This window comes from Columba livia, chromosome 1, assembly GCF_036013475.1.
Source record: "Columba livia isolate bColLiv1 breed racing homer chromosome 1, bColLiv1.pat.W.v2, whole genome shotgun sequence".
Taxonomy (NCBI): Eukaryota; Metazoa; Chordata; class Aves; order Columbiformes; family Columbidae; genus Columba; species Columba livia.
Genome location: NC_088602.1, coordinates 131309760 through 131324395, shown reverse-complemented (window position 1 = coordinate 131324395; position 14636 = coordinate 131309760). Strand labels below are relative to the sequence as shown.

The window sequence follows — 14636 nt, the reverse complement described above, 5'->3', positions numbered from 1 at the left end:
ATGATAGTTATCTCCCTTGACAGAACCTCTCTGTCATGCAATCATGCAAGAAAGGCTTTCAGCAATGGAGAAGGCAGCAGTTCTCTTCATAAAGAGTTATTCTAGAAGACATGGGTTAGAACAAGCTTTGGCATGAATAGTTGACTACTGAAAACTCTCTGCCTTCTTCACATGGATTAGAGGAAAGCTTTTTCTGTGAGATTTAGTTAGGAATTAAACCTCTTGGACAGAGGGCTAAAGGAAAGACGTGCTGATTAGTGAATTTTGACTATTTTAGTTGATAGTGGAGAGGAAGCTATGTGCAAAAGTCTATCAATCATGCCTGCTGTTATGACAGAGCAATTTAACAGATATACCCAACAGATGGGGATGCTTCTTGAACTGCAGCATCTCGGACTCCATACAAAGCAGATAGAATCCTTTGTACTTGCAGAGCACTACCTAATTTGTATAAGTCTTGTACCAGCACACAGTGAAATCAGTATAAAGGACTCTCTAGGTTTGGTCTTCACTTTGAATGAAGCTGCTTTTCACATCTGGTTTAATACATCAGAAAAAATGAGGGGATAGAAAAAAAATAAGATGTATGCGTATGAAATAATGCAATGAGCAGCTGAAAAATGTTATAATAGCCTTCTTTTGTTCAGCGTTTTGTTGATCTATGGCAGTTTTCATGGGAGATAACAAGACATTCAGATCTGATTGCATGTGTTTGAGGTCACCCATTGATGTTGCTTTGCACAAAGTAAATCTAAGATGTGCATGTTTTGATCCTCACCATAAAGAATTACAGCTATGAAAGTTTTTGTGGAAAAAGTCACCTCCTAAGTGAGCTTAGGAGTGACCAGAGACAGTTCAGTTTTGTAGTCTGAGTACTGCCTAAATTGTCTAAATCTTGCCCCAGCACACCATGAAATGAACGTAAAGGACGATGTAGATTCAGTCTGGACTCTGAAAGACGCTGCTTTTGTGCTGTCTGCCAGCTCCACTTATAACTTTGATTAGGTGCTCCACTCAGCAGAGGTTATTACTAACCTTGAATAGCTGTATATATTTCTGATTACTGCTGGTATATTTTTGGGTATTTTTTTTTAAGGCTTGAATGTATGGTTTTTACTATGTTCATGCATACACATATAAAAGCCACAACTTCTGTCCCACACAGTTCACTGAGCACCTCTGTTAAGTCTAAATGCAATGGACACCGTTTTAAGTGAGGGAGAGTGAAGAAAGATTGCTGGAGAGAATTAAGATCTCCATCTGTTAAGTTTGCACTGATGATAAAACACATGCTCCCAGTTGGAACAAGATGCATTAAAAGAGCAATTTCACTTCTACTGCCTAGCAACAATGTCATTGAGCACCTGCAATAGTTTAAACATTAAGCATAATTGGCTTTGCTTGACATAAATCTGTAGTTTTGTAAATAAGAGCAGTTGAGTTTCCATGTAATACCAATTAGCTATAAGGAATGCTTTGTTTGCTGAAGCCTGCAGCTTTGCAGAGGAAAGAGGGAGTTGTTAAGACTCAGCAGCAGTAGTCAAAAGGTAGAACCCAGATCAGACATTATATTGGCTTTGAGTGTCCTTGTGCAAGTTATTTAATCTGTTTCAGTCAGGTTCCCTAGGTATGAAAGGAAGAATAACATTCAGAAGGTTGTTTTTTTTTTTTTTTTTTTTTTGTAAAGATCCCTGATTGTCTCTGATTAAAAGACCTTGGAGCTAATTTTACAGCACTAAACTGAGTTGTCTGGGTCTGTGCTGGATTTCTTTTCCCTTCTTTTAGTTGGAGTTACTATTGCATCTTGAAAGATCTTGTAAATTTGCTAGAATCACTTGCTTTCTGCTAGTGATGCAAGAAAGAGGTGTGTGACCCACTTGATGTGAAAATCGGTCTTGTTCAGCTTCTGTGGGAACTCTTGACTTGAAGAGATGAGGTAAGGGAATGCCCTCCATGTAGCCCTAGGCAGAGCTGCAAAGCAGAACTAAAGTTTTTAGACTTCAGCTTTGTGTCTGTCTGATGTTACATGAACTATATTTGCATTGGCAAGGGCAAATAGAACTACTTTCCAGAGGATGTTTTGAAAGTCTGTTCTTATTTAATCTTTAAAAATAAATAAATAAATAAAAATTCACTAGTCCTCTCATCATGTCTCTGCTCTAAATAGAATGAAAATTACCTTTTCCTTTCTATCTATTTGGTCTCTAGAAAGTCTCACTATAGAAATAATATTCTGTTGATATAGTACTTTAAAACTAGTCTAGTTTCAGTCTCTGTCTCTCACGGTAAATAGATTTCCTTGATTCAGGTAAGGCTGACATTTGAACCTTGTTCAGTTTACTAGTACTGGTTCTGACTCCTTATACTTAATCAGTTCTAATACTTGATGGTAGAAAGACTAATAGGAACTGCTCTGACAATGATTTTTTTGGTTTTGAAGGTACTTCATCTCTTCAGACTACTGGATAACTCACATTAAGACTACCAAAGTGTAGATACACATTTTATTGGGGGATACATGTTCTCAAAAACGAAATTAGCAGAAACTTTGTAAAAAATATTGGCTTACCAGCTTTTTTTGTTGTTGTTGTTGATTAGGCCTTTTTGGTCAGGGGGTAAGGGGGTGCTGGTTTATTTTCTTTTTTGTTTTTTCCCAGATGAAATTAAAAAAAAAAAAAAAATTTAAAAAAAAAAGGCAGGTATATCCACAGTTTGTCTGGAGGGTAGTCCACCAACTTTCCAAACACCAGGATTTTGTGTAGACCCAAAATATGCTCATTCCAGTTACCTAACACACTTCAGAGAAAAAAACTATGTCTATAAAATATTGCAGATAATAAGTTTGCATTTTGAGGTTTAGGCTTCTTTCCTGCTAATATGGGAAACTCCTGCTCCAAGTGCTTCCTTTGTCACATCTGGAACAGCTCGATGTAGAACAGAGGTTTTGAAACCAAGTCTTGTATACTCAGCAGAGTGTGCTGACTGAATTGGAGACTGATTGTAGGTGTGCATATTTTCTGGATGCTCCTTTTTTATTTTTCCTATCAGATCAGAAGGAATGTTTTGAAATGTGAAACACTTAACAAACAAGCAAGAAAACCTGGCCACTGGAGGATGGGGGGAGACGAACAACAAAAAAAACCTAAAGCAGCCAACATTTGTCCTGCCTGCTTTGTAGCCTGGTAAAATGCATCTTTTGAAATCAGAGCTTGAATGCTTTCATTTTTATGTCATGTGAACTTCAGAAGCAAGATTGCTGATAAGGTTGAGGATAGTAGTTATAGTAGCACTTAGTAAAAAGGCACAGCAAGTTATCTCAGCTTTGTTTCTCAGATGGTCAATGAATACGATATGAAGATACTGTATATTTAACTGGCAGAAAGAGGCAATCTTTGATACCAAGCAAAATCATAAATTCAAAACAAATGTTGAATAGTAAACCAAATGTTGCAAGAGGATGCTGCCTGAAAGCGAATCCTGTATTACACGCAATTCTGAATTGCTTTACCTTGGCTCATAGGGTTTCCCTATTGTCTTGAAATTGTTCCTTTTTAAAGCATTCAGGTGAAAAACCTGAGATTTTAATATCATGCTGATAGATGATAACCCCCTCAACAAGCTTTGTCACTGTTTATAAAGAGCTGTCATATAGAGGAAACACTCTAAGCTTAAGGTATTTGCAAAGTAAAGTTAAATTGTGAGAGTATTATGTAAATCAGGGGTATCAAACTCATTTTCACGAGGGGCCACATCAGCTTCACGGTTGCCTTCAAAGGGCCAAATGTAATGTAACTACTCCTGCATTTATACAGTCCTAAAATCACATTCAGCCCTTTGAAGGCAACCGTGAGGCTAATGTAGCCCCCAGTGAAAATGAGTTTGATGCCCTTGATGTAAAACTTTAGGCAGCAAAAGGTTCTGTGTTTACATATTCTGTGAAAAAGAGCTAGGGAATGTCTGTGACTTTAAGGGAGAAACTTCATTGCAGAGATCCAAGTACACAAATTATGCAGGTCTTGCAAAAATAAGCAAATAGCTTCAACAACAGAGAGACCAGCAAACTGTACCTACAGGTGATGAAGGCAGTTATTACCTATTTGAAAATGGTGTTGCTTCATTATGGAAAAGCTTTTGCTTGCTGCCCCTGGCTTGGAGTGGGAGATTCATGTTTATAAGAACATAAGAGAGAGGATTAATGTCTTGTCTGTTAGATTGAATAGGTGTTAAAAAGACTAAATACAGTGGCAGTGAGGGCAGACTTAAGGTACGTATTCCTCTTATTTTAAAAACTGATCAGAGAGGCTACTCTTAGATTGCTGGCTGAAACAGTTGTAGGGTATAACTTAGTTGGTAAATCAAGAGCTTCTTTTCTTTTTCTTTTCCTTTTTTATTTTTTTCTTTTTTCCCAGTTCCAATATGAATCACCAGTCAATTGATTCTTAATTCCTTTACACAGACTGATCATCTGATTAATGGCTGAAGTGGACTATTCTCTGCTTGGTTATTTAAAATAACAGTCACTGTTGTAGTGAGAGTTAACTAAGTCATGGTGATTTTCTTTTGGTTCTTTCCCCCAGTTAGCATTTTCGAGCTATCTTCCTATGCATGCAGTGATTGTTACACCTACCTTTCAACATTCTTTAGAAAACAACATTTTCACTTTCTTTGAGCCTTTTTAAGATGCAGTGAGTTCCAAATAATCACTTGCACAGATGCTCATAAATGTTTTTTTTTTAGATACTTGTGCAGTTCTGATACAGGCTCAGGCATGTAGAGCCTTCAGAAATGCTCAGAGAGAGTGGCCCAATTTAAATTATCTATTGAATGCTGAAACACAAATTGCACATGAAATCCCCAAGCTTCAAGGGTCTCTGGCAGGTCACATCCTACCAGTCACTCAAACATTTAGTCAGTGCTACTCCCATGCACCTATGAAACTGAAGCTGTTTGACACCTCTGAGAATATTTCTCATGTTAGATCTGTTGTAAATGAGCACATGGTCCAGAATAATTAATGGTAACACTTCAGTCCTTTTTTGACAGAGTTGTGTTTCTTGTGCAGTTTGTGCTGGTCTGTCTATTTAACTGCAATCAGCCATGCCTGAAAGACAGGAAAGAACAAGACGGACAAGTGTGTCAGTATGTGAACCTCTTTTCTGTAATTAGAAATGCACAGGGAATAAATTATTCTCTAATTCAAGCTGTCCAGCTCACACTAATAATAACAACCTAAGAAGCAATCTGTTTACAAAAATTAAAACTGAATCTGTGAGACTCCTTAGTGCAAGACAGGATTTACTGTGTAGTCTTGTCCCAGTCTATCATGCTTAAAAGGCTCTATCAAGGTATTATGAGTCTTTCAGGCTGGAGTACAGAGTGAATTCATGCATGCATTTTCTATCAAATAAGATTAGCTAAAATTTAATCAGAGATAACTGTAGAAATTCTGGGCCAAATTCTTCTCAGCTAAATTAACATTTGATAAGGTAAAAATATCATAAAGGTATAAGCAAACTTGGCCCAAGCCATTCATTTTTTTTTAATATTCCTCCATTCAAATGTCTTCCAGTTTGCATGGCCAGAAACAACTTCTGCAGAGGCAGTGTGGAGGACCCTAGCAATGGCTTGACTCATTTTGTTTTGTTTACCTGTGTCTAATTCCTATGAATCTGATAATTCTTCGTAAACACTAATGGAGCTTAGTTGTATATCTAATGGGTAAATATTTAATTTAAATTACTCCATGGTGAACGTTATAAGTTTCAAACCACGATAATATTAAAACTGGAGGAATTGGGGAGATTCTGAAGTGTCTGTTTTACTATCACAGCCAGAACACTGTAGGCTGATCTGTTCCTTCTCTGGGTGCTAGGGCAAAGAGAGCAGATGAGATCTTGAACGTTTGGGCCCCTAAGTGTTTGGCTCAATGGATTTTTACTTTTTTTTTCTATTATTTTTTGTTAAACTTACATAGGCCTTAGTTATAGTTGCCTTTCGGTTGTAGCACACAATTAAGATGCAAAAAGCTGAGTGCTAGAGAGTGCAGAGCACTCTTACTTGACTTCAGCTTGGAGTCAAGTGGAGATTTAATGTCTTAAGAGTGGAGGAGGTGCCAGAGTACTAGCTTTCCAAGAAATCTGAAAAAGAGTGCACAGTCTCCATCGTAAGGCTGGGAAAGTAATCAGGTCTCTGGATTAGATATGTTACTTATCCTCCTTTAGAACGAAAAGCTGTAAAGAAACTGCTCAGAATTTGAACAGCTTTCATAAAGCATCCCTGACATTTTTAAGCAATCTCAGATCTTTGGATGAAGAGTCATGATAGTAAATGTTATTTCTGGAAGGCTGAAACATACACACTGCATTCTCTCTGTCAGACAACAAAATGCAAAAGGGTGTTGACTATGAGAAGTCAGCCTAACAGGTAAGAATTTTTTTTTACTATTGTGGAATCTCAACAAATCACTTTATTCGTTTTATTCTTCATGCAGAGCATATGCATTATGGTCAGTTTCTGATCTGAAAGTATATGTGAGATCCAGGGGAAGGAACAAAAGCTGTGTAGGGCTTCTGGCACAGTTGTGTATATACATCACTTCAAATAGAGTAGAACAAGCTTGAAGAATCACTGGCCAGTAATTCGGAGTACTCAGTTATTGTAATTGAAAACCATGACATTATCAAATTAATTTATTATTCAAATATATTCATGCACTTCCCTCCCCCAGGGCTCTCTCCCTAAAAATCCCTGCCTTTTCAGTGCAGCTCTGTTTGTGAACATCTGAAATTTTAACAAAATAATATCCTTAGCATGTCAGACCAGTGATCCTTTTAATGGTGTGCGAGGGAAAAATACAGAACAGAACATTAAACCCTTCTGGTAAACCTTCCAGGCACTCAGGCTGAAGAAGTTATCCTTAGTTCTGCATTTCTGTTCATTCCAAAGCTTATGTAACTAATCAGAATACTTATAAAACTAAATCTAGTACTAATTACCAGTTTAGCATGTTCTAGTGAAATGTGTGATTTAGGTATTTGTTTCCAGTTTCTATTTGTTTTCAGTATCTCTGCTAGCACTTGTGCTCTTGCATGTTTTTTATGCCTTGCTTTTTGAAGTCCAGGGTGAAGTCAGCTGTGGCCCAAACCCTTCACTAATCAGGCTTCTACAAGTGGTAGGAAGAGGAGAAAGCATGGAGGAGACAGAGTGAGTTCACAGAGTGCAAACTGTTCAAATATTATTTTGTATGAGCAACTGCTGCCCTTCCCATAGCTTTGTAGTTCAACATCTGACATCAGTGAGTTGTGCTAATAAAAGAATGTGGGGCCAGAGGAGGGATCTAGCTTTTTTTTCTGTGGTGTAACCTCTCATTACAAGCATGAAATAGGTCATGTATTATCAGAGCTTGAGCTTTCTAAGTCTGCAAAATAGACACACAGTTGATTTGAAATTTGCTTTTGAATCTATTAGTAGAAAATTACTTCCATTAAAAACCAGGATGATCTCTTTCCTTTTTATTATAATAAGCAATGCGCTTTGTCCTTCCCTAATTAGCAGAATTGAGTCTGGCTTTTTGTCATTTGACAAAATAAATAAAAATGAGTTGATGCTAACACCTCAGCTTCCTGCTCCTTCATGTGAACTTAAACCTCTCATATGACCTGACCTCAAAAGAAGGATGTGTAAAAGTAGTCTTCCTGATGTATTTGGGGGTTTGTTTTTGTTTTCCTTTGCCTCCTCCAGCTTTCATCCCACCAGTACCCTCAAAGCTTTGATATGAAGAGAACCCCATGGCATTACAGATGTTCTCTTGTTATTTCAGCTCTTTTGGATGCTTCTGACTGGCAGCTCCTTGGTGGTCTTTTGCTGGAATCCCTGCTCCTGTTCACCTTTTCTCTCACCTCTTACGACACAAGGGTCTCTCTCATTTGCCCCGCTGCACACCACGCTCTAATCCAGGCTTCCTGCACCATCTCCTCAGAAGTAATTCTGCTTTCCTGGGTCCCTCTGAGGATCTGTCACCCAGCCTCGCTCAGTGTTGCATTATTAAGTATCAGATAGACACCAAGCGAACTTGATGGAAACTGTATTCAAAGAGTGTTTTCTCTCCCGGCTTGTGTGATATTCTGTTACCCTGCTCTCCTGTGTGCTCCTGCACATGCAGGTGCATGTGTGTGTCTGTGTGTGTTGGGGATTTGATTACTGTGGGAATCATCGCTACCCCTGTCCTTGCCCACTCTGCTCTTTGTCAGATCTGCTGGTTTTAGAACCGCCTGGCAGTCGGTGTCTGTGCTGCATTTGAGGAACAGTGGGGACATCCAGTGGTCACATGGGTTATAATTAATTACTCCTGATCCCGTCAGTAAGATCAAACTTCCAAGCTTTCTTCTTTTCTCAGCGTTTGACTTGTTTTTCGTTATAGCTCGTTATGCTGTAAAGTGCCTGTCAGAAGGTTGGGATGACTTCTTTCTCTTGTCTTTTTCTTTTTCCCCCACTATGTGATGTTGTTTCATACCTATCAACAACTGAAATCAGGAAATTGGGTCTCTCTCAGAAAGAACTCGGTATATCTTTTAATTGCTTTTCAAATGGAGAATTTTGAAGAAAGAGTAAGGAAAATATTAGCTATTATTTTGAATGCATAACACTAGAATAACTGGTAAATAAATGTTATTGTTAGAAGTGACAGGGATTTAAAAAAAAAAAAAAAAAACAAAACAAAAGACGAATAATTACAACTTAAACTTTTTATACAACTTTTTCAACTTGCCTCATGCATAATTCATGTGTACCTCGGTTCATCTGGAGTCTGTAATGAGACTGAGGGGAGCTAATCCCTTCCCTTTTCTGAATTTGACAGTGATCAGATTCAGTCATTGCTCATCACGGGGACTGAGTCTCCCATTTTTCTGACTGAGAGGGCTCATCTGGAATAATTCTCAGTGGGACAGATTTTAAAATAAATAAATAAAGACCTCTTCTGTGGTTGTTACAATATAGACTAACTACACTAGTGAATTCCAGACCTTTACACCAGAGGATGGAAGATATTTCTTGCCCTGCGCTGTCTAGAGACTCTTGTTGTATAACTGAACAGAGGAGATAACTGTCCTTTGCCCACTTAGTAACTCCAGAAATGGCACTAACTGATCTTCTCGTTAGTAGCATCAGAACACCAAAATGTCTATCCACTGTGCATTAGTATAGCCAACTTGTTGCCTAGTTTTGCTCAGAAATACGAAAGAATAATAATAATAATTTGAACCCTCCAGGGATTGAGGGAACACATCAAAATCAAACTCAATAAATTATTTTTTTCTAAAGGATAAAACAAATTATAATTTTGTGTAATATTACTGTATTCCTCTTAGTCCACCTGACACAGGAAACAGCGCCAAATTAATTTATACAAGATGATTGTTCCTCTGCTGGTTTGTTGCTTGGTTTCGGTTTTGTTTTTTTCCACATTGAGATAAATTTTGTGGAAGCTATTGGAGAAATTCTAGTAGAGGTCACTGGCCTAATCATAAAATGTCTTTACAGCTTTTATGGTCCTTTAATGGAGTACTATTGGATAATTCCTCCTGGAAAGGATCTAGCTCTGTAATAAACTCTTTTGAAGGGACATTGCAACTTTCTTTTTACAGAATCACAGAATGTTAGGGATTGGTAGGGACCTCGGTACAGTGAAAACTGAAAAACAACTCTTTTCCCCTCCTTACCTTGGTGGTAGTGACAAGTAGAGATGCTTTAAATGTTTGGAAAAAAACATGGTTGCAAATGGAGCAAGAGGGAGGTAATGGATTTTATGCATTATCTTGGTGAAAGAGTATGATGATTTCAACAAGGAAAATCCTTATATAGGTGAAAGAATTTATATGAATGAGTTACATCAAATTATCTCCACTTTATTCGTGAAACAATAGCTGGCTTGTGCCAGTATATTATAATGACTAAATTTCAACACATTCTTAATTTTGCCTAGGTGATGGAAAGGGTGAGAATACCAGATTGAAAAAGCTGTGGTGTCCTCCCATTTCATGTTCTTCTTAGTTGGCGTTTTCATGTGCAAATTCATCTTCAATCTCTGCTTCAAAAATTTAGAGAAACATCATAAGGTAAATAATAGACATGACTGAATTTGTGTCAGAAGGGAGCATTTGCATACTCTAATTTCTAAAACCAAGATTTCTCTTTAGGCCAGCCCTATGCCTTTTATTGTCTGGTGGAAATTTCACAAGTATTGAATTGTTCTTACTCATATCAAGCTTTGAAGCAAACTAATTTCAAAGGGCTGAATAAATGTAATGTGCATGGCTTTTACATGTTGCTTACAATATAGTATTGACCACTGTTATTATTCCCTCAAAATAAAATGTGATTCTATGACATTTGATGGAGTGCTCAGGAAAACTCAGGGCTATACATCCTGTGTAGCAGGTCATGAATCAGTTCATTAGCAGAGCTGAGACTACAGGGCAGCTCACCTTGCTTCCTCCTCCACTTCTTTCTGGAGAGAGCTGCTCCTTCTACTTAATGGCTCCAAACAACAGTAATATGCATTTGAAGTTCTGCCAAAGGAAAGTGTAACCGTGTTTGACAGTAGCGGATATTGTGAAGATAGAGGGGGTTTTTTTGTATGGTGTTTTTTTTTTTTTTCACTTCTTGAGATGAGCCTTTCCGGTTTTGCTTGAAGTTTTGCTTGATTAATGTGTTCATTAAAGAGGAGTGACGGTAATGATTAAACAAAAACATCTTTAAAATGCAGAGTTCTTTTCAACCCGTTTGGTTTTGTTGCACACAAATTGGATTGGCATTGCATCCTGCACAGCAGGTACTCCACTTGAAATCAAACACAGATGCTTTTATAGGATTAGAAAGGATATCTTGAGAGGTGGAAGAAGAGATTGAGGTTGGGGATTTTTGTAGCTTTTTCTTGTACTTTTTAGTAATAATTGTAAATGAATAATGATAATACTGCTGTTTTGTCTGCCTTGAGTACTAATAATATTGTTTGCTTACAATTAAAAGGAAATAAAAGCTCCATTGTAACTCAAACTGTTAACAATTTGAGAATACTTAGTTGAGATTCTTCCCCTCATAAACAGCTAATTACACCTGAATCTGTTTGAATTTTATTGCTAAATATCTCTGAATGAAAATATTTGAATGCTAAGTCAGGCCAGGTAGCCACTTCTTAATTATTATCTTACAGTGTACCTGTCTTTTAAGAGCTTTCCAAATTGCTAAATATAGTCTTTGCTCAAATAGAAACCTGGTGAGAGAGCTACAGCTTTCAGGAGATTGTAGTTGGTTATAATAAATACAATCAAAACATGTCTCTTGAACAGATCTCAAAGACCAAGTTGTGTGCAGAACTGCTGAAGGTGCTGATCTTCCTCAAATGCACTGCAGCCAGTTGACTAAGGAAGCAAAGAGGAGAACAGGTTTAGGATCACTTCTGTGACTCCAGCAGTACCTTACAGTTAAAATGCCAATTTGAGTTGCCCTTCAAGAGATATGATCTGCAAGAGTCATGAGCACCCTGTGAAAATTGAGTTTGGGCAAAATATCCTCATGAGCACACAGATCCCCTTTGTCAACAAACTAAAAGCCAGCATTTCCAGCAAAACGTTTTGAGATTTTCTGACACGAGAAATGATCGTATCATTGCATTGGCTTTTGAGCTCCTGAGTTGGAGTAGCTTCCTAGTATTCTGCTGCACTTAATCATCCAGTATTTCTGCACATTATAGCTTTTCTGATAGTGGTTACTATAGCTTGTACTATTCACTACTTTCCATGTAATCATTGCATTCCACTTTTATGGCTTTAGAAAATTTTCTTATTTAATCTCTTTCTGAAGATATAATTTAAAGAGCTTCTCCTGCCTTTTGACACCACAAAGCATCAAAACAGTGAATTTTCCCACTGTAAATATAAAATCCTTTTTTTGAAAAAAAAAACACCCAAAACAACAGTGTCTTATCTTTAGTCAAATCTCTGCCTGACCAGTGGAGAAGAGATTTGAAGGGAAGAGCAGCTTGTTGAGAATATTAAGTTTATAGTGTCACTGCTAATTTCCTTAGTGTGTCCAAAGATTCTGATTAGGTTTAGGGTTCTCTGTGTGTTGTTCAAATACAACAGATGGAGTGCCTCTAACCCCAGGAAGTTGTTGGTGCCTCTTACAACAATAAAGGAAAGAATGCTGAAAAACAAGAAAGAAATATTACTTATTCCAAGCAATTAAAGTTTTACTTCAGCTAATGTCTTTTGATAACATTTCATGTGGTTTGAGTTTCATCTCAGTTGTTGGTGAATAATATCCATTTTCAGTCATGAGACTGCAGTGGACTCTTGTTCAGTGTTTAATACCTTGTTTCATTTTGCTGCCTGGCTTGACTTAAAATCTTTAGTGAGGGTCTGAGTGTGCCCAATATTGTTTACATGAGTGTGTGGCATGACCTATGGGATTTTTTTTTAACTATAAAGTCTTAAATTGCCATAAGGGTTTTATTTATTGTTGTTATTGTTGGTTTGTTTGTTTTTTAGGGCGAGGCGGGGGGGAGGTGTTCACATTTTCTACGTTTTATCTGTAATGTATATAGTTTACAGAAGGTAAGAACTAAGGTTGAACTTCGATCATACCATAGTAAGGTGCTGTATTTTTTTCATTCATGACATTACTACTGTAGAAAAATACTAAAGTCCAGAAATCTGCAAATTATAGTTATAGCCCCTGACTCTTACCTAACTTTACTTTCAAAACTGATCTCTACTGCAGATTTAACCATGTGGGTTTTTTTTTTTATCCTCCTACTCAACGCCTTCTTAAGGTTTGCTTAGCCCTTAAGTTCTTTGTCTGTGTTCAATATAAATTCCTAGACTGGTATCATCAATTCTTGATGGGGTTGTTTTGTTTTGGTGTGGTTTTCAGAATAAAGGATCAGTCTCAACCTATATAGTTCACATAGCCTGGACCAAGTGAATAAATCAGTTAGCTTCTGTTGTATGTTTTTTTTCTTGTCCTATTTGAGAAATAAATTTTGCCATTTAACTACATGCAGGGCAATAGCTGGTTTTTTCATAGCACCTCTCCCAATCAAGTTTTAAATCAACCTACAGATTCCAGAATAAAGACATTAACTGCTGAAAATGAATAAACAGCTGGAAAGCAAAAATATAGGTCAGGATCTGTAAAGGTATTCTTTCTAATCCTAATAAAGGTCAATAATTTTGCATCAGAATCAATTTGCTTTTTTTCCTGCTCCATTATTATTGTTACATAAGCTCTTTAAATGGCTGAGACTTTCAAGAACTCAGTACTGAATGTTCGCTTTCCATTGAACTTTTCAGAGATTTATGATGCATTCTTTTAAATTCATGAACAGAAAAACAGTTTGCTTACTCAAGAGCAGTATCCTCATTGAAGAAAGATGTGGTGTTTATCACTCAGCAATCAACTTAATTGCCTTCCATTATGAAATTGGCTTGGATTTTTGGGTTTCCGCCACAAGAGTTTTTAATAGCACAAATGAATTTTTCACAGAATGAGAATGAAAATAAGTTCAAAAATTATGAATTCAAAGATACGTTTTTCCACTGTGCATTCTTCTGTATTCCTGCTGGAAATCATAGTCATATGTTATTGCTTGTCAGAAGACCCATCCAGATGGGAAGTCCTACTATTTTATAGTAGCAAAGACTGTAGGAAGCCGGAAATAGGGAAGTGGAGACAAAGCCTGTGATCTCCCAAAATTGAATGAGAGGCATTATTGTGGTTTAACCCGAGCTAGCAATACAACCATGATAGCTGCTCACTCAGCCCTCCTTCCCACTGCCTCAAATTGGGGAGAGAATTAAAAAGGGAAGGGAGAAACTTGGATTGAGATAAACACAGATTAATAAAATAGCAAAATACTAACATACTACTGGTAAATATGTAAATAGAATAGAAATAGAATATCAAATAAAAGATACTCAAGGCAATTCCTCGCAAACTCTGTCCACACTGAGCAGCTGGCCCCAGGAAGCAGAGCCAAACAGCTGAACCCAGAGAGAGGAAAGAGGAAAAAGGCAGAAAGACCCAGATGCCTCTGCAAAATGGCAGGATGGCAAAAAGGCCAAACTAAAGGCCCTGAACAAACTCCCCTAAACAGGTCAAGAGTGAAGAGAACATGAGAGAGCAACCAGAAGATCCTGACTCTCCTTAAATATGAAGCATGATGCTATTGGGATGGAATACTCTTATTGATCGGTCTGGATGTCAATCAAGCTCTGCCCCACCTATGTCCCTATTCCTCAAGCCCTCACACCTGTGGGCAGAGGGCTCAGAATGTCCTTGGCTCTCAGACCAGACCAAATAAAAACGTTAACTCCATCTGGGAGTTAATGCTTATTTTCTCCATCATAGGGGGAAGCATGCAACAGGTCAGGCAGTTGCCTTCCTCTCATCTTGGAAATAGTGGCCACTTCAAATCAATGACTGAGGAATGACATGCTGTTTGTGTCTCTGGTTGTATTAAAGAAGTGCAGATAGAGTTTATTATTGAGTTTATTTCTCAAAAGTGCCTTCCTCCTTTCCTTTTTCTTTCTGCTTCCCACTACTTGACAAACATGTTGATCTTGTTAGGTTGGTCT

General features: G+C 37.5%; 1 long non-coding RNA gene across 2 annotated transcripts in view; it reads left to right on the top strand.

The window, feature by feature from the left end:
• The first annotated feature begins 5381 nt into the window (after nt 1-5381).
• The window catches only part of LOC135575445 (uncharacterized), a 37897-nt gene continuing 28642 nt past the window's right edge, over nt 5382-14636 (top strand). The window contains exon 1 of one of the 2 annotated variants that reach the window (XR_010466220.1): nt 5382-6423. This is a non-coding gene — a long non-coding RNA (uncharacterized LOC135575445). The remainder of the gene's footprint in view (nt 6424-14636) is intronic. The other variant, XR_010466221.1, reaches the window with a different exon arrangement.